We start from the raw sequence: 24,531 nt of genomic DNA on the forward strand, positions 1-24,531 counted from the left end.
GTTGGCAAGACAAGCAATGAAGACTAAGTATAAAGTAATTCCTATAAATTAAAAGTTTCATACTTATTATAAAATTACAATAATTAATAAAACATTCAAGGGTGTAGAAATGATACAATGGAACAGAGTAAAGAGTCTCAAAAAATACTCAGACAACCATACCCTTCTGTTTATGACAAAGTGGCAGTGCAATCTGGAACACTGTCTTTTCAGAAAGATCTGGGTCAATTGGATGTCTGTATGAACTCTGACAATTATCTTACATAGATATCCACATCAGAAGGAAAGCACAACATGCAAGAGATAAATAATTAAACTTCTATAAAATACTCTCAGAGAATGTTTTTATGGTGTAGGCAGAGTTATTACAACACGGGAGACCTGGGTTCAATCCCTGGGTTGGGAAGATCTCCTGGAGAAGGAAATGGCAACCCACTCCAGTCTTCTTGCCTGGAAAATCCCATGGATGGAGGAACCTGGTAGGCCAGAATCGGACACGACTGAGTAACATTTACTTTACTTTAGAGTTATTTGTAAAGGGATATGAGAAGCACTAAGGGCTTCCCTGGTGGCTCAGTGGTAAAGACTCTGTCTGCCAGCACAGGAAATGCAAGAGACTCAGATTCAATCCCAGGATTGGAAGATCCCCTGGAGGAGGAAATGGCACACCACTCCAGTATGCTTGCTGGGAAATCCCATGGACAAAGGAACTTGGTGGGCTACAGTCCATGCCATGGCAAAGACTGTAGGCACTGTAGCCAAATGACAGAGCGACTGAGCAAGTGACTCAAACATTAAATAAATTAGATAAAATAAATTAAATAAATTAGATACAAAAGAAAACATACTGAAAATTTTATATACACTTCAAACACTGATGAAGTATTCTACGGTAGAAGTTAGTAAGCAATTTTCACTGGAGAGGAGGGAGAGGACAGTTATGGGGAGGCAACAATAATTCTGTGGTGCTGGGAATGTTCTCTTTGTTGACTTGGACTGGAGAACATGACTGAAGTCTAACTTACTGCTTATACATTGTTTTCTATGACCATGTGTAAATAACACTGTTGTTTAAAAATATATTATTCCCCTTCATACTTTTTGCCCTGACCTGAAAAATAAATGAAGAATAAGAAGAACCATATTTCACCATGGAATATCTGACTATTGAAGCCAGTTTTCCCTCACTCTCTGCTCTTGGAGACGTTTCACTCCAGGAGCATCCCGAGTACCAGTAGCCCTTGTCCCTCTCTCTTACCTGAGCAGATCACAGAGGCTGTGTTGCCATGGGAACAGTCAGGGACACCCAGGGCAGTCACAGGGCACTCCCACAGGAAGGACTCCACCCCCAAGCAGTGAAATCGGACTGTTGAGATCTGATCACCTCCTTCCATAAAGTGTGGTCCTCTGGGGGTGGAGATGGCGACTCCACAGCCGAGCTGATGACAGACAACATTGGCATTGGCCAGAGTCCAGTGGGAGGCACAGAGCGCTCTCCATTGTCCAGAAATGTTCACCTCCACCTGCCCCTCACACTGAAAGGAGCCGTTTGTCATGAGCCGGACTTCTGAGTATGCTGGATATGAGATGACAGGATTTCAGCAAAATCTCATGATTTCTCACCTGAACAGAGTGTGTAGGGAGGTTAAGTCCTGACATGTATATTACCTGAACAGACAACTTGAGCAGCTCCACTGTGGTGACAAGTGCCCCCTGGACAGGGCATTCTGGGGCAGGACCAGAGCTCAGGCTCCTTCCCCTCACACCTGAACTCTTCAGCCCAGACCTGGCCATCTGACTCCCTGAAGGGCACATGTCCCAGGACAGACACAGCCTTGCCGCATCCCAGCTCTGCACAGATGACCTGGCCAGTGGGGAGTGCAAAGTTCCTGTCAGACACTGGGATCCAGTCTTGTTCGGAATGCACTTCAACTCGCCCAGAGCAAGGTCTAGCTCCTCCAGCTAGACGCACAAATCCTGAGAGAAAAACAACAAACCTAGTCAATGTTCATGGACCTTGCTTGATAATTGAAAACAATATGTCCCAGGCATCACTGTAAAAACTTTTATTTCCTAGGACAGGGAAAGGGGAGAGAATTTGACAGTTATCATCATAACTGGATTTTCATGTGCAAGTCTCTGAAGAGAAATCCAGAAGGATTACAGGGTCAGTTTGATGGCTGAATCCCAAGAACATATACTTTGAGATTGGTTAAAAATGTGAATTCCTTGGTCTTGGAGCCTGGACAGATCTGGCCTAAGACAAATCACCGGAACAACTGAATACCAGGAACACATATTTTAGCACTGGTTGGAGAAGAAAATTTCTTATTTAGAAGGCTGGGGCCTACAGACCCAAGGACACTGTATAATAGTTGAGCACTTAAACTTGAATGCAGAGATATGCAGAACACAACCCACCCAGAGGGATGTGGGATATGAGATTAGAGATGTATCATCCAGACAAAGTTAGAAAGCTTTGCTGAGACTTCTGGGGCTAATATTCTGACCAGTTTTCTCTCCCAGGGGCTAGTCTTCAAGTGACTTAGGTTATGGAAAATCATGAGGCTGTATCCATGAGCGCATGCCAACTTCTAGACAGATGACAGCTCCAGTAAAGAAATATGGATATTATAACTAATTGGCACCATATTTTTTCCAAAAGTTTGGTGATAACAATTTCCAAGAATTTATTAGGTTGCCTAAGTGGAAAATAAGATGAGTTAAGAAAGCTCAGAGAGTCATAGAGAGGGGTGTTCAGTTCAGTTCAGTCACTCAGTCATGTCCAACTCTTTGTGACCCCATGGATTGCAACACACCAGGCCTCCCTGTCCATCACCAACTCTGGAAGCTTGCTGAAACTCACGTCCATCGAGTCAGTGATGCCATCCAACCATCTCACCCTCTGTCATCCCCTTCTCCTCCTGCCCACAATCTTTCCCAGCATCAGGGTCTTTTCAAATGAGTCAGCTCTTTGCATCAGGTGTCCAAAATATTGGAGTTTCAGCTTCAACACCAGTCCTTCCAATGAATATTCAGGACTGATTTCCTTTAGTACTGACTGGCTGGATCTCTTTGCTGTACAGGGACACTCAAGAGTCTTCTCCAACACCACAGTTGAAAAGCATCAATTCTTTGGCTCTCAGCTTTCTTTACAGTCTAATTCTCACATCTATACATGACTACTGGAAAACCATAGTGGGGGCATGGTCCTGACCATCTCTCTTGAAATCCCAGGATTTGTCAATGAACCTGGGGGAGAGGGAGTTCTTAATGAGAGTTTCCCAGACAGCTGAGTTTGCAGATCATCTCCTATTAGAGATTTTTCTTCTGAGACAGGAGTTGTAGAAAATGCAAAGGGGTGACAGTAATTGATTTTAATACCACCATTGTACTAATTCTGTATTCCTATCAACAGAAAAATTTGCATTCTTCTCAAGCACACATGGCATGTTCTCCTGGCTAGATGACATGCTAGGTACAAACAAGTTTGAACAAATTCAAGATCAGCATCATTCCAAGTATCTTTATGACCACAGTGGAGTGAAACTAAAATTCAGTGATGACAAGAAAACAGGAAAATTAATGAGTACCTAAAAATTAAACAACACACTCTTATTTGAAGATTGCCTTTTCTATTTCCATAAACAATGCCATTGAGACTTTGATAGGGATTGCATCAAGTCTGTACTCACTTCGAATAGCATAGATATTTAACATTAATTATTCCAATCTGTGAACACAGGATGGAGAAGGCAATGGCACCCCACTCCAGTACTCTTGCCTGGAAAATCCCATGGACAGAGGAGCCTGGTAGGCTGCAGTCCATGGTGTCGATAAGAGTCGGACATGACTGAGCGACTTCACTTTCACTTTTCACTTTCATGCATTGGATAAGGAAGTGGCAACTCACTCCAGTGTTCTTGCCTGGAGAATCCCAGGGACGGCAGAGCCTGGTGAGCTGCCGTCTATGGGGTCGCACAGAGTTGGAGATGACTGAAGCAACTTAGCAGCAGCAGCAACAGTGAGCACAGGATGACTTTTCATTTATTTGCCTCTTACTTAATTTCATTCAAGAATGTTTTGTAATGTTAAAAGAAGCTGGAATGCTGCCAAAACAAAAATAAGAAGAAGGATGAGGAGGAGGTAAAGGAGAAGGAAGAAGAGAATGGAAATGACAGGAAGGAAGCAGTGAAAAAGCAAGGCATAATTTGGAAAGTTCCAAGTTACAAAAGCCTCACAATGGATAAAATATATAACATTTGGGAAAATATTAGTTGAATAAGCTTTTTGCATATTATATCACATCTAGATGTTTCTCACATCTACCACATAATCCTACCATCAATTCTCATTTCTTCCACTTCAGACAAGCAAACATCATCTTAAAAGATATGGATGGATAGAAAAGAAAAGAAAAAAATGGAAGCACCTGCTGTAGAATGGAGTGTAAGTGAGGCATGTGGCAGGTAAGGTGGGCTCACAGGAAGCTTTGAAACTAAAGGAGGAAGACTAAAATAAAAATTTGTGAGTTGGTCATCATAGGAACACAGTTTGAAGAAAATGAAGGTAACTCAATTAAAAAAAAAATTTAGTTCATCATGTACAATTCCCTGGTTTCTGAGTGTGTTCTGATTACTTATTTCTAAAGTTCTTTCCAGTAAAGGACTATCTAACAATTCTCAGTATCGAATGGGAAAAAAAAAAAACTATACTAGAATTTCCAAAAAATAAAAATATAACCCATACCACATTGATTGCTCTTTGTTAAGTCGCTTCAGTCGTGTCCGACTCTGTGTGACCCTGTAGATGGCAGCCTCCTCAGTCCTTGGGATTCTCCAGGCAAGAATGCTGGAGTGGGTTGCCATTTCCTTCTCCAAGCATGAAAGTGAAAAGTGAAAGTGAAGTCGCTCAGTCGTGTCTGACTCTCAGCGACCCCATGGACTGCAGCCCACCAGGCTCCTCCGTCCATGGAAGTTTCCAGGCAAGAGTACTGGAGTGGGGTGCCATCAGCTTCTCTGGATTGCTCTTTAAGCAATCACTAAAAACAGATTCAGAAATTACAGAAATGATTGAATTGGCTGATAAAGTATTTAAATCACTAATACAAATTGCTTAATGAAGCATAAAAATAAACAGAGAAATGAAACTAGAAAAAACAAATGGAACTTGTAAAATTGAAATTTATACTAACTGAAATAATTATTTGGATTAATTTAACAGGAGATCATGAACTCCTTATTTCAAAATTCAGACTTAAATTGAAGAAAGTAGGAAAAACCACTAGACCATTCAGGTATGACTAAATCAAATTCCTTATGATATACAGTAGAAATGACAAATATTTCAAGGGACTAGATCTGATAGAGTGCCTGAAGAACTGTGGATGGACATTAGTGACATTGTACAAGAGGCAGTAATCCAAAACATCCCCAAGAAAAAGAAATGCAAAAAAGCAAAATGGCTGTCTGAGGAGGCCTTACATATAGCTGAGTAAGAAGAGAAGCTAAAGGCACTGGTGAAAAGAAAAGATACCCATTTGAATGCAGAGTTCCAAAGAATAGCAAGGAGAGATAAGAAAGCCTTCCTCAGTGATCAATGCAAAGAAAAAGAGGAAAACAATAGAATGGGAAGACTAGAGATCTCTTCAAGAAAATTAGAGGTAACAAGGGAGCTTTTCATGCAAAGATGTTCACAATCAAGGACAGAAATAGTATGGGCCTAACAGAAGCAGATGAAATTAAGAAAAGGTGGCCAAGAATACACAGAAGAACTGTACAAGCCAAGCTTCAACAGTAGGTGAACCGAGAAATTCCAGATGTTCAAGCTGGATTTAAAAAAGGCAGAGGAACCAGAGATCAAATTGCCAATATCCACTGAATCAAAGAAAAAGCAAGACAGTTTCAGATAAAACATCTTCTTCTGCTTTATTGACTACACCAAAGCCTTTGACTGGGTGGATCACAACAAACTGTGGGAAATTCTTAAAGAGATGGGAATACTGGACCACCTTATCTGCCTCCTGAGAAATCTGTATGCAGGTAAAGAAGCAACAGTTAGAACAGGATATGGGAAAACAGACTGGTTCCAATTTGGGAAAGGAGTACGTCAAGGCTATATATTGTCAGCCTGCTTATTGAACTTTTATACAGAGTACATCATGGGAAATGGTAGGCTGGATGAAGCTTGAGCTGGAATCAAGATTGCCAGGAGAAATAGCAATAACCTCAGATATGCTGCTGCTGCTGCTACTAAGTTGCTTCAGTCGTGTCCGACTCTGTGTGATCCATAGACGGCATCCCACCAGGCTGCCCCGTCCCTGGGATTCTCCAGGCAAGAACACTGGAATGGGTTGCCATTTCCTTCTCCAATGCATGAAAGTGAAAAGTGAAAGTGAAGTCGCTCAGTCATGTGTGACTCTTAGTGACCCCATGGACCGCAGCCTACCAGGCTCCTCCATCCCTGGGATATGCAGATGACACCAACCTTTTGGCAGAAAATGAAGAACTAAAGAGCCTCTTGATGAAAGTGAAAGAGTTCAAAGTTTGGCTTAAAACTCAACATTCAAAAAACGAAGATCGTGGCATCTGGTCCCATCTATTCATGGCAAATTAATGGGAAAACAATGGAAAGAGTGACAGACTTTATTTTCTTGGGCTCCAAAATCACTGCAGACCATGGCCTCAGCCATGAAATTAAAAGAGCTTGACCCTTGGAAGAAAAGCTATAACCAACCTGCTGCTGCTACTGCTAAGTCGCTTCAGTCGTGTCTGACTCTGTGCGACCCCATAGACAGCAGCCCACTAGGCTCCTCTATCCCTGGGATTCTCCAGGCAAGAATACTGGAGTGGGTTGCCATTTCCTTCTCCAATGCATGAAAGTGAAAAGTGAAAGTGAAGTCGCTCAGTCATGCCCGACTCTAAGCAACCTCATGCCTGCAGCCTACCAGGCTCCTCCGTCCCAGCATTAAAAAGCTGAGACATTACTTTGCTAACAAAGATCCATCTAATCAAAGCTATGATTTTTCCAGTAGACATGTATGGATGTGAGAGTATTTGGTAAAACTAATACAATTATGTAAAGTTTAAAAATAAAATAAAATAAAAAAAGAAAGCTGAGTGCTGAAGAATTGATGCTTTTGAACTGTGGTGTTGGAGAAGACTCTTGAGAGTCCCTTGTACAGCAAAGAGATCCAATCAGTCAGTCCTAAAGGAAATCAGTCCTGAATATTCTTTGGAAGGACTGATGCTGAAGCTGTAACTCCAATACTTTGGCCACCTGATCCAAAGATCTGACTCACTGGAAAAGACTCTGATGCTGGGAAAGATTGAAGCCAGGAGGAGAGGATAAGATAAGTAGTTCTGACTTTCTGTTTGAGGCAATGCAAGTCCCATGACAAAGTAAAAACATTTAACTGCTGGAAAAGTGAAAGCGAAGTTGCTCAGTTGTGTCTGACTCTTTGCACCCCATGGACTGTAGCCCACCAGGCTCTGCTATCCATGGGATTTTCTAGGCAAGAATACTGGAGTAGGTTGCCATTCCCTTCTCCAGCGGATCTTCCTGACCCAGGGGTTGAACACTGGTCTCTGGTAGTGCAAGCAGACTCTTTACTGTGTGAGCCACTGGGGAAGCCCTGTAAAACCATATGCTGTCTATAAATATATATGTTTAAATATAAGCACAGAAACAAATTATTAATAAAGAGGTAAAAATTATACACTATGCACAAAACTGTAGTGTTTATATTAGTATCATATAAAGTAAGAGTATAGGGCAAAGAATATATTCAGAGAGAGAGAAGAAATATTTTATGATAATAAAATACAAAAGAAATTATGTGTATCAAAATTAGTGGGCTAACATTAAAGTGGTGGCTAGAAGAAAATTTGGAAAACTGATGCTTCCTTGATGCCTACATTAGAAAAAAACCAAAGCTGAATGAAATGATCTAAGATTCCATTTCATGGATCTACAAAAATAACAACAAATCATAAGCAAAAAAGAGGAACAAAAACTGAGAACAGAAATCAATTAAATAGAAATCAAACATACAATGAAGAAATCAACAGAGTCAACTGGTGAATTTAATGATATGAGATATGAGCACATTTTACTCAATTTCAAAAATTTCGCAAAATAGGCCAAGTCCTTGAAAAGCACAACTCAACAGAACCTGATACCAAAAAAGGGAAAATCTGATTGGTCCTATATTTGCTAAAGAAATAGATTCAATATTATAAAAACTTTCCACAAATAAAATGGCAACCTTCAATGGCCAGCACTTCCAGAAGGCTCAGAAATGACTCCCACATCAAGATAAAGGAAGAGAGGGCAGGAAGCAAGGGTACACAGAAGTTGTGGTGAATGTAGTAGTTGACCTGGATCAGGAACCCACCCTCCCCTCCTGTAATCCTTGCATCTTCGTCCCCTCATCATTTTGCACTTCTGTACTGCAGTCCCTCTCAGCTTGTGAAGCCATCCCAAACCTTTGTCTTGAAGCCTTTGAAGTCCGCTTTTTAATTCAAACAAACTCCTGTACATTCTTCTCAAGTGATTGTTTCTACTCTGGATTTCTCCTGCTTCACTTCCAACAATCCACTAAAGAGGCTGAGATTTCTCTTCCATACCTGACTCCTAAGACTGAGAGGAATAAACTCCGAGACTTCAATTCCACTGAGAAAACTGAACAGATGTGCTATTCTATTCTTATCTCTGGTGCATCACCACTGTTTTGACTTACCTTCACATTATTAAAACATGTCTGAAAATAGAGAAAAGACAAATGAGTGGGAGGAAACTCATGACAAAGACATTCATAGAAGTAAGCTGGAATTGTCCATAAATGTATGAGAGCCGAAGTTGGAGCAATAGTGGTCAGGGAGTACAGACCACAGTCAAGGCTTAAATGCCAGACTACTCACAAATCTTCTTATTTTAAAATGCATCTTAATTGGAATTAATATCAAGACATCAATTTTCTTAAAATCATCACTAGGAGCTCCAGCAGCACACAGTCCATTTTAACTTAGATGCTGATTTATCAAAATAAAGCAGAGCCTCCTGTAGTGTCTCCAGAAGTTTATCTTCAGGCGAAACCATGACTAGGACATTTTGCCAATAAGAAATGTCACTTGAAATGTTGGAAAACATTAAGGCTTTCTTAAAGCAAAAATTATAATAGAAAGTCAAATCTCCTTGAAAATAATAGTTTTTGAGGGTAATACTGTAAAAAAGAAGGTGGATGAAAACTTTTGAGGAGATGAACAGGTTTATGGCATGGGTGTTGTAATAGTTTCACAGATGTATACTGATTTGCGAACTTATCATATTGAAAACATTAAATATGTACAGTTTTTGTTTGTCAGTAATGCCTGGATAAAGTATTTTCTAAAAAGAAAAATAATTGTTTTCTTAGGGGGTCTCAACTAGTATCATCAAAAATCTGCTGAAAGTGGGATTGGAAAAGATCACCTTTCCATCAATCTTCTCCAACATAACCAAAGAGCTAATTGGCTGTGGCTCTTAGGGACCCACTGCAGATGTCCTCAGGGCTCCCAGGTCCCACCATCCCATCAAGTGGGGTGACCCTTTCCTGAGACTCAGCCACTTCCTCGGGGAATTCACTGTGATTTCTGACTCTTCCTCCAATCCAGCTGCTCTGATAGATTAACATCCTGGCCATCTCATCCACCATTGTGATAACAACTGAGATGTTCTTAGTTCCTGAGACCACCCATTCACACTCCAGTTTCACTGCTGTCTTTACTGCCTCCAATTTGGCACAAGTCAGTTACACTTAGACAACACTGAACACTTCTTATGAGTCACTTCAGGTTCTTTTAGCCTCACTGCCTTAGCACTTGCTTTGTTCCAGCTACTGTGGTATAAATTTCAAAGCTTCATATTTTTCTGCAGCTTCAACATCCCCACATAAAGATATGAGCTCCCTACCCAGGTGAGCAGGTGCACCAGTGTGATCACCAGTGTGATGAGACTATCCCCTGCCAGAAGTCCCCCTTCTTGCCACCCCTTACTGACCGTGACCTAGTGACATTCAAACACATCAGTGAAATCCCCTCATGTCTTTTCCCTTGTGTAACTGCATCTTGACCCACAGTACTGTCACTGGTCCCTGGATCTTCACGCCACATTTTGGTTAAGACTGCTAGGCTGAGCTTGTTCTATTGGCATCTCCCCATGAACTGACCTGATGGTACTCTTTCTTTTTCATAGGACAGATAATAATTCCTAGGAACATGAATACAATAAAATTTGCTTGCCTGCATCTCTCCTATATACCATCCTGTAGCTGCACTTCTTAAACCATCCTAAAAAAGAATAAAAAGCAGCTACCATGATAAAACTAACTCAGACAGGTCCAACCCAGAAGTTGGTCTGGAACCTTTACTGTTCAAGTACAAGCAATTCCTTCTGCTCCCTTGAGCACCCAATGCTCTAGGAATCATGTGGGACTGAGGTCTTCACCCAAGTAGACTCTAAAGGCTGTGATCCATATTCTCACATAGTTATTCTGGAATCAGACCAAAGCTTTTGCTGCTGGGGACCCCCACCCAGACCAGGCAGGACTCACCTGAGCAGACTGCTCCAGCATCCCAGTCATGAATGAAACCATCATCACTAAAGTCTCTTATACTAGAATATTGACATTCAGTGAGAGCTGATTCTGTTCCCCCACATAAAACATAGTAAAACCAAATGGGGCCAGCTGCTGGTCCAAAATAAGCACCTCGAGGAGCCTCAATAGCAGCTCCACACCTCAGCTGTCTGCACACCACAGCCGCCTCCTCCAAGCCCCAACCATAATCATTCACTGTGCCCCATTGTCCTTGATGCTTCACTTCTACTCTCCCCTCGCAGCGGTGGGTTCCATCCTTCAGCCTCAGCTCCAGATCTGCAAGAGAGACACAGACAGAGGGCACAGGAGAGATTTTAGGAGACAAGGCAATGGTATAAATATTTTAAAAATGAGCTGAGAGTAAAAATTACCTATATATAGTATTTGTTGACTTATGTGGTACACATATTCCCACCGTGGCCAACTCTAAGCTCCCAATGTGCCATCACTGAACCTGGAGCAGGAAGGGATGCACCAGGTGTTTCTCATGAGCCTGTAGAACCAGCTCCAGGGACACCACCAAGGACAGGCCTTCAGAGACTCTGGATGCTGCCCTCCCTGTAGATGTGCCCAACGCCACTAGGGCCCAGCTTCCTCATCTCAGTTACAGCTCGTGGCCCCGGATCCAGGGAGGAATCCTCCCTCTCTTTCCCTGTCCATAGGGAGCATCTCATCCAGCTCAGGAACAGAGGGCTGGGGTAACAGGCTCTGAAATGTCTCAGTTATTCCTTCTGCCTGTGTTCATGTACTTGTGTAATCCCCACACTTGTGTGTATCTAGTAACATGAGTCTAACAAATGGAATTTGGCAAAAGTGATGAGGTTTCACTTAAGAAATTAGGATTCAAGACGACTCTGGAGCTTTCTGAAAATCTGCTTCCCAGGTTATTATCCAAAGTTTGGGTAGAATAAAATCCCCTGCTTTTCTCCTTAACAAAATTGTTAATTGATTTTTCAGCAACATGCCTAACATCAGTGATTAGGAAAGTATACTGCATTTCAATTATAAGATAAAATAATTGTAGGATTTAAATTTTCTATGTTATTCCTGGAATATCCTATCTTTTGTAATTCCATCAATACAATGGACTTCCTAAGCAGTGCAAAGAATCTGTGTGCCAGTGCCAGAGACAAAAAAAGATGCAGATTCAATCCCTGGGTCAGGAAGATCCCCTCAGGAGGGCATGGCAACCCACTGCAGTATTCCCACCTGGAGAATCCCATTGGACAGAGAAGCCTGGTGGCTACAGTCCATGGGGTCACAAAGAGTCAGACACAATTGAATGCACACATACACACATCAAAACAATAAAAAAATTTTACTGTGTAAAAGCAGCATAATTAACAATATTAATATATACAGATGTGCAAAATATATTGTTAACTTTTAAAAACATGTTATAAAAATATATATTGAATTATCTAATCTTGGGGGGTCTACATTATTGTGTATAATAACATCAATTATGCTTCAAGGAATAATTTTTTGGCAATGTCCATCATGAATTTCCTGGTAAAAACTCTTGTAATGTCTGCCCAGCTCAGCAATCATCAAATGCTCACAAATGCCTAGACTACTGTTTTATAAGGAGCAAGTTCAATGTCATATGAAGTAGAAGAAAATTTTAGTAGGAAATCACTGAACAGTGTTGTTTCAGGAAAAATAAAAAGAGTACTTCCTTGGGCAAAATGGTCTTGCTTCATAAGTAACATCTCAGGAAACTTCCAACAGTTGTCCTCGTAAGTGTGGGGACTTGCATCTGAACACATGTTGCCTCACCCCTCAGGGGATCAAAACCCACCTCTGCCCTCCAGAGCTCTCAGGAGAAGATGCTTCACCAGCATCTACCCAGCTTTTGAGAAGCAGAGACATGGAGGGAGGGGGCTTTCCAAGGAGAGCTGTGAACTGGAGGCTGAGGTCTAGGGGACAACAGTGAGCTCTGAGAGGAGACAGGGCTGCACTGAGTCTCAGTGGACCAGCACCCACATCTGAGAGAGCTGCCTCCTCCAGGCTGGAGACCAGATTCTCTGCAGCTGTAGCCCTCACTGGTTGAGAGGATGGTTTCCCTGTCCTCTCACTCAGGGGAAACCAGGTCCAGGGAGGGACAGGAGAGGGCACAAGAGAGAAAGAACTCCCCACAGAGTCACAGCAGATTCTGGGAGGGGAAAGGACCATTCCAGGCCCTCGTAACATCAGGAAACAAGTTACAGGGGCCAGGGCAGGGACTCGGGAACTTATACACCTGGGGCTGCACATCAACTAAACTCTACAGGCAAGAGGTTCTCTCTCCTGGCTGCGGGCTTCTCTGCTTCACAATGGACACCTGGTGGGAATGGATTAGGTCAGCAGGCAGAGCCTCTCACAGAGCCCAGTGCTGGGCAGATGCGTCTACAAGCAGAGGGGAGCCGGGGGATGGGGGAGGGGAGTCAGAGAGAAGCAGGCAGGTGCACAATTATCTCTGATCTGCAGCAGCCATGACACCCAGCCCTGTGGGACCCTGTGTGCTTCACAGACCAACAGACTCAGTCCCTGCTCAGCAGTCCTATTCCTCTCACACAGACTGGCTCCACACACCCTCACACACCATCACACACCCTCACACACAGACACACACAAGCTCTTCACACACTCCACACACACACATCCTCACACACTCCTCACACACCCTGCAAACACACATACCCTTGTACACAAACTCCTCACACGCTCCACACACACACACATCCTCACACACACGCATCCTCTCTCACACATACACACACTCACACACTCATCACACACCCCTGCAAACACACATATCCTTGCACACAAACACAAACTCCTCACACACAGACACACACACACAAGCACAGAGCCTACAGGAGCATAGACACAGGAAACACGGGGACCCAGGGGCAGTGCTCACACGCCAGACACATGGAGTGTGTGGGAACAGCCCAGAGTCCCAGCTGAGGTCAGTGGCTGGAACTTCCACACACTGGGAGCCATTAGGACTCCTAGAAGCTCCCTAAAGACAAGGGAGACAGTGGAAGGACTCAGGATAACCCAGCTCGGTCCAGACCAAACCTCACTGCTCTTTAAAATCTGCTGCTACGACCAGTGGACCCCGCACAGGAGAGGGATCAGTATTTTCAGTCAGCATGGCTCCCTTTTGGTCAAAAACACTGAGGCTCGGCTCCAGAACTCCATATACCTTTCCCTTCATCAAGGCATTCACTCCCTGCTGTGGACCCAGGACAGAGGGGTAGCTCTTACCTTGACCACCCACCATGGTGCCAAGGAGGAGGACACAGAGTCCCCGCAGGGAGAGGTGTCTGCCCAGAGCCATCCTGACCCCACGTCCTCAAGGTCACAGTCCCAGCTGCAGGATCAGCCTAAGAGGAGGTGTCAGAGTACCGACCGGGGTCTATATAGACCACCCCTTAAACCCTCCCTCGTGAGAGCCAATAGCGACACCTCTTACCATTTCAGGCACTATCGGAGGCTGCATCTGCCCCTGTCTGCAGCTCAGACACCAATAAGCTTCTGAATCTTCAACATCTCCTTATATGAGCAATACGGTCCTTTGACCTCCTGTTTCCGTGGTCCCGAGAGCCAGGCCCCATGGCCGGTGCTGGTGTAGAAAAGTTGCATTAAGTCACACGAGTGACTCTCTCTCCCCTGCTCACCCTGGCCAGCATATACAGACTGTGAGATCTCACATGGTCAGGGTTTGGGATCAGTTGGCCCATGAAGAATAAGTTTGGTGGAATCAGGCATTGATATTTCCCAGGGCTGGGCTCAGGGACAAAGAAGAGAACTGTAAACAGGCTGAAAATACATGCGTGATTATCAGGTCAGCAGAAATGAGGACAGGAGCACAGGAACTCACAGGTGAGCGTGGAGGGGGTGAGGTGGGAACCATTGAGTTGGGGGGATGAGATTGCTGGTTATTCCCCGCTTCTTAGAATGATCTGGAGACAAGGTCCTGGAGCACAGGGGTGTCATAAGAACACAGGGCTTTGACAGAACCTTCCCTCGTGGCTCAGATGGTAAAGAATCTTCCCACAATGCAGGAGACACAGGTTCAATTTCTGGGTTGGGAAGATCTCCTGGAGGAGGAAATGGCAACCCATTCCAATATTCTTGCCTGGAAAATCTCACAGAGGAGCCTGGCGGGCTCAAAGAGTCGGACACAACACGACTGAGTAATTAACACTTTTTGACTGAACCTAACTATTCCGGTCACGGATCTTTCTTAGCCCCTAAGACCACTCTGTCCTTGGGCTATGTCACTTGGGCTATACTCCCCTTCTGCAGAGTGAGAGGGGATGTGGTCTTCTGTATTTACAGACCCAACCCCTCTTCTCTTTGCAGCCACCCAGGGGCAGCAGTCCTGCCCCGAGAGCCACCTGCTGATGCACTTGCGCCATGTTTCTTCCTGCAAAACACAAGCTCAGTGCAGAGATTAGAATGTGTGCAGGAGAACTCCCGTTAGACTTGGTCCAGAGAGGCCCTGCCCTGGATACTGCATTGCCCAAGACATTGCTCTGGATGCTCCCAGCCAGCCTCTCACCAGGGAGAAGGTTTCATGAGGAGACACCCACACCCAGAGGGAGTCCCTGCTATCCCCCCTTCTAAACCCCTTCAGGGATCTCAGAACAGGAATTCCTACCCAAATGGAGCCCAGGCTGCTTCAAGAACTGTCAGCTTCTTCTCTACACGTCCACTAGAGAAGGGACAACAGGTGAGCAACCTTGGTCCTGAGGGTGACCGAGGCCTGCTATTTGCTGTGGAGGTGGGGATGCAGTTTAGACGAGGGCATCTCAAAGTGTGGTCACTCCAGGCAGCACCAGCAAGACCCAGAAGCTTCGAATAGCCTCTGTGTATCACGTCACAGTCCCTCCAAGTTGTTCTTCTGCACATTGAGGTTTGAAGATGCAGGTTCAGAGGGAATAGACACAGACTGGGTGCAGTGCCTGCTCACAGGCCAGGCCCCTGGCTGTGCAGGAGGAGAGGGGATGGAAGGGAGGTCAGGCCTCAGGCTGACTCTCCCCTGCAAGGCCATGATCTAACCCCGGCGCCTTCCAGGCTCAGGTCTCTCTGAGGGGACAGTTTGAAGATGCTCTGGTCACATTCAGGTCATTTCCAGCCCATCTGACACAGTTCCCAGGGCAAGTTTTTAAAATGTCATTCTTTTTTAAAATTTCAATTGCTTCATGAAAAGTTGCAGTCAGTAGACATTTCATATGCTTCTGAGAATAGGATATATTAACAGTTAGCTTCCTTAATGGTAATAATTTATCAATCATTATCAGAAAGGACAAGGAAGAAATGAACAATATGAAGGAAGAAAAATTTTATAGCCTCATTTTTATGTAATTAATGTTACCATAAAGTTTTTTTCACATATATTTTGTCCGTATTTCAGATTATTTACTTGTAATTGATACTTAGAACAGGAATTATTATATTTGAAGAATAGAAACTCATTATTTTTCAAATGACAAAAATACTGCATTGTTTTACCATATTGCCACAGAGCACCCAGAAGTATATCTGTTCTCCTCTGAATCTTTCAACCTTCTTGAAAAAGGAAAAGGAAAAAATAAACCTCTCTCTTTCACTCCACTCCAGGTCCAGGTTACTGTCTCTCCCAGGAGTGGCGGAGGTGGGAGTTTTCCAGGTAGAGGCAACGTCTGTGCTAATGGCTTCCCCCAATCAGTACCCCACCCATTTCCCCGGGCTCACTACCTGTCTGTGGGTCAAGTAGACACTGAATCTTTACATAGTCCTAGGTGGTTCTAGACTTCTGAGTTCCAGATACTTAAATGACCAATTTTTTCAATGAATGTCCAAGGTCAGATTGTAATCCACTCACTGTATCCTTGCACTTGTCCCTCACATGAATGTTTCAGCTTCTGCATGGATGCTGCTGGTCTGACAGCATCGGGCTCCGCTTTGCACGTGTGCAGTTTACAGGATCACCACAAGGTGGCAGAGTTGGGAATGACAAATTCCTGGAAGCTGGTGTCAAGTAAAATTAAAGTGCTTGATATTTTATTTAAAGGTCACGGTTATTATTTTCATATTAAAACATCTTAGAAGAGTCTATTGATGAAGACATCAGTTTCATTGTTTTAACTATAAATAAATTAATTAGAATAGAAATATAGATACTAAAGAAATAGATTAGATAGATGGCCTGACAGATTGATGATAATGACAATAAGTAAATAGAGAGACAGATGCATATATGCATATACACAGTATCTATATATAAGGGCTTCTAGACATACTAAGGCAATGGCACCCCACTCCAGTACTCTTGCCTGGAGAATCCCATGGATGGAGGAGCCTGGTGGGCTGCAGTCCATGGGGTCGCTGAGAGTCGGACACGAATGAGCGACTTCACTTTCACTTTTCACTTTCATGCATTGGAGAAGGAAATGGCAACCCGCTCAGTTGTTCTTGCCTGGAGAGTCCAAGGGACAGCAGAGCCTGTTGGGCTGCCGTCTATGGAGTCACACAGAGTCGGTAATGACTGAAGTGACCTAGCAGCAGCAGCAGCAGACATACTAAATCTTTTTCCATTTATCACATTTCATTTTATGAAATATCCCTTTCTGCTAGTCTCAAAATTAGGCTTCAGGAGAGAAAAAGATTTATATATAAAGGAAATAAAGAGAAAGTAGGAGTCATCATTCAACTCTAGCCCTCCAAAACTGAAGTTTGGGGTCCTGAGAAAAAATAGATAGTTTAGAAAGTCTAAGAGTTTCTAAACTTCATTTTTCCCCTTTGTATATTGAAAGTTTGGTTTGGTAACATTCAGTACACACTTATAAACCATAACTAAAAAAGATGCAAAATATAATTTAAGGAAACAGCTCCTGACAGAAGGGGAAATAGAAAGCCTTCTGCTAGAGGGTGTCTGCAAGGGAGGGAGCAAAGAAGAGGCAAGTGAAGCAGAGAAGAGAAGGGGTTCATGCTGCCTGCAGCCAGCAGTGACTCCAACTCCTCCATTCTGCATTTAAGAGGAAAAGTGGCAGCAAGAATGGAAGCCCAGGTGGGTTGAGGGGGCAGATCCAAGCAGAAGGGGCTGATGTACATGGTGGCCATTTCTGCCTTGTTCTGTTTCCACTGATCAGGGAAGCTCCCAGACAGTACCCAGAGAGTAGCACTGTGATGAGTAGAGAGACTGAGAAGGGCCTTAGGGGGAAGCACAGTAGAGCTCCCACCTCAAAACTCAAGATCACCAACATGCTGCCCCCATTCCTCACGGCCCCTCAGGCTCAGGGTTCCCATGGTACAGCCCTGTGGTCCACACAAGCGCACCCTGAGGCCCCCTCACCCTGACTCTCATCATTTCATCTCAGGTGTGGGAAGGATGCAACTGTGACACACACACCCCAGAGTCCCCACCAGCGTTCAGAGATGGATTCACGCTCTCCCCCTCCCATACCTTAAGGTCTCAGTGGGGACAACACGAGGGCACCTGTGGGCAGTCCACAGCCCTGTAACACCTCCACTGGAAGGACCCCTCAACCTGGTCAGTAGACCTAGCTTTTGTGTCCTGCCATGTACCCATCCATCCTCCTTGAGCCTCAGGAGAAAAGACAATAGAGCACATGCTTTTGTCCCTCTACTTATATGTGCTAGTATCAACCCACTAATCATAGAATTACTTACTTGTCATCTTTTCCTCCCACTCCCAGGTCCCATGATAGAGCCCCATCTCCTTCTATATCAGGATTCTTAACACATTAATGATAATAACTACTTGTAAGTATCAGAACCAGAATGTAAACTGAGGTGGTGGAGTAGGACCAGGAAATACTCAGTCACTTAGAATTGATGCTCTACTTCCTCTGGACCCAGAGTCATCATTCCTTACCCAGTTATGGGCTCCACAGCATCACCAGAAACCACGGGACAGACACCTAGAACACAGGACGTGCTTCCTGGGGTCCAGTATCCCTCCCACTGGATGACACATGGATGCATTTAGTAAAACAGGCACACAGTCTCACCTCGGGATGGAGATCTCACAGGTAAGACACTGCTAGGGGCTCCTGGTACAGGGAGGGGTGGGCTGGAAAGGAGGGGCTAATTTGGGGCTGGCAGGCTGCCCCACAGCACCCTGTACCCCAGAACTGGGAATGCAGGTCAGCATGGACCAACTCACTCTCGGATGAAGGCACATCTTCTCTGACACATAAGGAAATCTCAGTGTCCAATCTCATCAAAGGTTTGAAGAAGGAATGCTTAAGGGAGGACTCCAACCAGCTGTGTCCACAGTGGACTTGAGAGAGTGCAGTGCAGGGGTCAGGAGAACGGAGTCAGTCTGCCCTGTCCTGACTCAGAGCTCAGCCACATACCATGTGTGAGACATTGAACAGGGTTCTTACACTCTGTATAGTGGTTTCATCTGTAAAATTAAGGTTTTTATTGAGTCTAGATAACAGTTTTGGTGAGGATATGTGAGTTGGCATTAGTAAGCATTAATTTTATGGGCTTCCCAGGTGGCACCAGTGGTAAGGAACCCATCTGCCAATGCAGGTAACTCGGGTTCGATCCCTGAGTCGGAAATGCCATTTCCTCTAGATCCCGTCTAGTAGGAAATTGCAACCCATGCCAGTATTCTTTACTGAAAAATTCTGTGGCCAGAGGAGTCTGGCGGCTACAGCCCCTGGGGTGGGACACAACTGAGCATACACAGATACATTATAACTTCTAGCTAACAGTAGTATGTGATAGCACTGGTAGAGAAGCAGTATTATGGCATGACTCTACATTCCATCCGGAGATTCACAGCACTCTAGAACAGGAATTCAATGCTGTTGCCTAGAGCCTTGACTGGATCTGTCAGAACTCTCCCAGGAACCACATGCTGTGATGGTCATTGGTGCCAATCAGAGTTGTGAGTCTTCCACACATCGCCCCTTCTCTCTGTGCCCCCATTCTACTGCTCATGAACCTCGACCTTACCAACTGTGAGCTTTTGTGAATTAAGTTGTTTACTTGTTTATTTTACCCTATAAGCTGGAAGGTACTTAGTAAAAGTTCTGTGTCTAATTCACTTTCATATCCCTAATACCTGGGTAATTAAAATGGCCAGACCATGTCTATTGAATAAATAAATGAATGAATGTCACTCTGGTAGGTGTTTTATAGAAATCATTCTAATTAAAAATGCTGTTTTAAAAATGTAATTCAATGGAAGCAACCTAGATGTCCATCAGCAGATGAATGGATAAGAAAGCTGTGGTACATATACACAATGGAGTATTACTCAGCCATTAAAAAGAATACATTTGAATCAGTTCTAATGAGGTGGTTGAAACTGGAGCCTATTATACAGAGTGAAATAAGCCAGAAAGAAAAACACCAATATAGTATATTAATGCATATATATGGAATTTAGAAGGATGGTAACGATAACCCTGTATGCAAAAAGAAAAAAAATTTTTTTTAAAAAAATGTAATTCACCTTTTAGTGAGGGCTTCAGAGCAACTGCAAGTTGCATCATTTGTTGTAATGATATTTCAACACTACTAAATGGTATTAGTTATGTATGTTTCACTACAACACATTTTTGCAATAAATGCAGTAAATTCCAATATCCAGAAACAAACGCAACCCCATTCCCAGAGTGGTGCTGAGACGGCCAGTTCTTTTTTTTTTTTCCTAAGAGACGGCCAGTTCTAAACTGTGTAGATGCTGCAAGTATCTGTGTATATCCGAAGATACAGTTGGCAAACCACAGCTCACTGACAGGTGAGCACCATGAAGCCTCCTCTTCTGGTCTTAATCAGATGTGGCCAAGTGGGAAGGATGTTTATATATTTATCATTTGGCTCACTTTCAATTCAAACCACACACGACTGTAACAGGAAGAAAATTTTGTTATAAAAAATATTTATATTGAATTGAAAGTGCAGAAGTAAAAGCTTCTATATTGAATTGAAAGTGCAGAAGTAAAGAGCAGAAAGAATTCTTTTACTTTGGGAAATTGCTTAATTGGCCTTATGGATTGTAAAGCAATACAATATGTAGCATTGTTATTCCCAAATTACCATGAGTAAAAGGAGATTTGAGAGGTTTAGTAATCTCTTTGCTAGAAAAGTTGATAATTAAGCATCCTTGCTTGAGGGACATTTTCAGGACCAATCAGAGTGACCAATATGCAAAATATTTTTGAATTAAGACTATCTATGCAAGTTTAAAGAAAATAATAGAGTTATTATACCAAAGATTTGGAGACCCCTCTCACTATTTGTGTTCCTTGCCTGAATGGACCCAAGATCAGTAAAGGCTACTTTACCAATGACTACTTCATCACAGGGGCATGAGGGAAAGAATAAGATCATGAGCTGGCTGAGGTCCAGCCCATCATTCTTGTTCAGCCCTTTGGAGTCTATGATCAGCAATATCTAACAAAGAGTTTGGCACTGAATTGGCCTCATTCATTTCTTCTGGAGGAGGGCATGGCAACCCACGCCAATATTCTAGCCTGGAGAATCCACAGACAGAGGAGCTGGTGGGCTATGGTACATAGGGTCACACAGAGTCCAACACGACTGAAGCAGATACACACAGCACAGTACACACATTTCTCCACAGGTCCAGTACCTGATGGCCAGAGACCAGAACAAATCAAAGCTACTAAATCAAAGACAAGCTGATTCTAAGTGAGAGCATACAGACCAAGGACCTTTTCTCACTGCCACTGGATAAGAAGCCCCTTATCCCGGACAACATCTCTGGGAGGAGACAGAGAAGGTACCTCCTCATGAAGAGGAAAGCCAATCTCAACAGGGACCTGGAACTGAGAATTGACAAGACAATGACTACAGTGAACCTGAGCTAAGCTGAGGGATGGATTTTAAATGGGAGACTCTGTGTTACCTTAAAGGGACTTTCAATCCACACAAACACCCCTTGCTAGTGAACAGGATGAAGTCAGTTACAAAAATAGAGAATATTATGCACATTTGAATTGTAGACAATACATTTTCAAGGCATAAAATTCATAAATCTTTCCATGTTTATAAATGCACAAAGCTTTCACCTCTATGAACTATTTCTAATTCTTCCAGCCTAAAATTACTGCTGTTTCTATTTAGTGTGCAGAAATTTGCTTACTGTCTTTAAAGTGGGAGCTTAACAAGAGCTAAGACTGTGTCTTATTCCTCAGTTTCTTTTTAGGGCCAAGTAAAGACACAAAGAAAGAGCTTAAGAAATACTGGATAATTGAAGAAATGATTGCATGAACAAAGGCTGAAAATAACACTGTAGTTAGTGACTACTGAGGGGAAGGAAGACGGGGGCAGCAGAGACACAAATCTGACTAATCCCACTCAGCACAGACTGAAGTGAAAAAGGAGTCAGAGACACACCAGCCAAAGGAATCAGATAGAAAATGCCTTCAAATCCCACTCCGGGGAAGATAAAATCATGTTCAATTTCTGCACAAAGCAGTGCCTCAGAAGCTTCTCTAAGGTGAGAGAAAACTGATAGCACTTCTATCAAGAGTTCTACTGAAGGATGTGGATAGACATACATAGTCATCAAATAGTTACTTTTCCAGTCCTCAGTGACTCATTCTGGCCAGTGAATCATGGGTGGTGTCTCTTGTGTCACCTCCTGTTGGGAGACACAGTACAAAATAGCCTTGAAGGAGAAGGTCCTTGGGGAAATGGTGAAGGGCCAAAAGTACCCAGACATTGTATACTGATAGCTAAAAAACATTTCCTGCCTTTGGCTATGCTCGGCGCCAAAATTTAGCGATTAAACATTAAAGACGTTGCTTGAAAAAATGGGTCATGGATAAACGCATGGGTCGTTAAAAATGTGCTGTTCCTTAAAGTATCTTTTACTGATTATATCTTAGCCCTATATGTGTTCTGCTGGCCATAAACTCTAAGCTCTTTGTTCCTCACTCCTATAAAAAGGCTCGACTACAAAAATAAAATTGTCAGTCCTTACAGAGACTGTCCAAGTGTTGTTCTTTCAGGTTCGCCATTTCCAAGTCCCGAGTGGAGGCATGAAAAGCCCAAGTGTGACTCTCTAGTCTCTCTCTTTCCTGCCCCAGAAGCTGCGTGTTCCAGATTGAGCATGTGCAAGAGCCTCACTGACCACAAACATCTGTAGGTTGTGATGAGTGTGTGCATGTGTAAATGTGTATATGTGTGTGTATAAGTTTGTATATGTGTGTATGTGTATTGAGTGTGTGTATGTGCGTGTGAGTATGTATGTGTATATGTGTGTTCACATGTGTCTGTATGTATATATGTGTATGTCCATCTGTGTATGTGTGTGTGAGTGTCTGTGTATATGTGTGTCCACATCTGTGTGACTGTGTATATGTGTGTGTCCCTCTGTGTATGTCTGTGTGTGTATGTGGGTGTCCATATGTGTGTATGTGTGTCTGTGTGTGTGTGTGTGTGTGTGTGTGTGACTGACATTTGGGGATCACCTTTTCCAGCAGCAGAGCAGAATCTTTTCTGATGGATCGAAAGGAGAAAGAAGACTTGAAAAGAAGACAGAATCTGTCACATGAAGCAGTTACTTTCCTGGATCTCCTCTTCCTTTTGTGTCTTTGTCCCAAGCTGCTCCTCAGGTCTCACCTTGCTTCCTCTGTTGGGCTTGGTTAGTTCTCAGTCACCATTCCTGTTGACGAAAATTTAGATCTGGCATCCTGTTTAAGAGCACACACACCTGGTACATCTCTTTTACCTTTACTGTGCTGAGAGTCATGCTTCCATTTCCCTGATTTGTCTCTTAGCACCTTGACCTTTATCCTTATACAGCTCTTATTTGCTCTGAGATAGTTATTTTATCTTATTTCTACCCTTCCACCAATCTTGTACTAATGAAAAGGCAGTGTGTGCTTTCTAAACCTCTTCAGTTTCTTGTTGATTTCCTGAACAAATCTGATTCCTGAATTTTGTGCTCACTCACTTAATTAACTTCTTTGCCTTTGTTGCTGTTGCTGCTAAGTCACTTCAGTTGTGTCTGATTCTGTGCGACCCCATAGACAGCAGCCCACCAGGCTCCTCCGTCCATGGGATTTGCCAAGCAAGAGTACTAGAGTGAGTTGTCATTGCCTTCTCTTTGCCTTTCAGTTCAGTTCAGTTCAGTTGTTCAGTCATGTCAGACTCTTTGCGACCCCATGAATTGCAGCACGCCAAGCCTCCCTATCTATCACCAACTCCTGGAGTTTACTCAAACTCATGTCCATCGAGTCAGTGATGCCATCCAGCCATCTCATCCTCTGTCATCCCCTTCTCCTCCTGCCCCCAATCCCTCCAAGCATCAGAGTCTTTTCCAATGAGTCAACTCTTTGCATGAGGTGGCCAAAGTACTGGAGTTTCAGCTTTAGCATCAGTCCTTCCAATGAACACCCAGGACTGATCTCCTTCAGGATGGACTGGTTGGACCTCCTTGCAGTCCAAGGGACTCTCAAGAGTCTTCTCCAACACCACAGTTTAAAAGCATCAATTCTTCAGCACTCAGCTTTCTTCACAGTCCAACTCTCACATCCATATATGACCACAGGAAAAACCATAGCCTTGACTAGATGGACCTTTGTTGGCAGAGTAATGTCTCTGCTTTTGAATATGCTCTCTAGGTTGGTCATAACTTTCCTTCCAAGGAGTAAGTGTCTTTTAATTTCATGGCTGCAGTCACCATTTGCAGTGATTTTGGTGCCCCAAAAAATAAAGTCTGACACTGTTTCCACTGTTTCCCCATCTATTTGCCATGAAGTGATGGGACCAGATGTCATGATCTTAGTTTTCTGAATGTTGAGCTTTAAGCCAACTTTTTCACTCTTCTCTTTCACTTTAAGAAAGAAATAATTTTACTGAATTGCTTCTTTTCCTCAACTCAAGAAAGAAACTCATTAAAAACC

At 43.4% G+C, this 24,531-nt stretch overlaps 1 pseudogene; it reads right to left on the reverse strand.

The window, feature by feature from the left end:
• The window catches only part of LOC102273823 (antigen WC1.1-like), a 137,340-nt pseudogene that overhangs the window by 12,268 nt on the left and 100,541 nt on the right, over positions 1 to 24,531 (reverse strand).

Source organism: Bos mutus, unplaced genomic scaffold (assembly GCF_027580195.1).
Source record: "Bos mutus isolate GX-2022 unplaced genomic scaffold, NWIPB_WYAK_1.1 CTG202, whole genome shotgun sequence".
NCBI lineage: Eukaryota > Metazoa > Chordata > Mammalia > Artiodactyla > Bovidae > Bos > Bos mutus.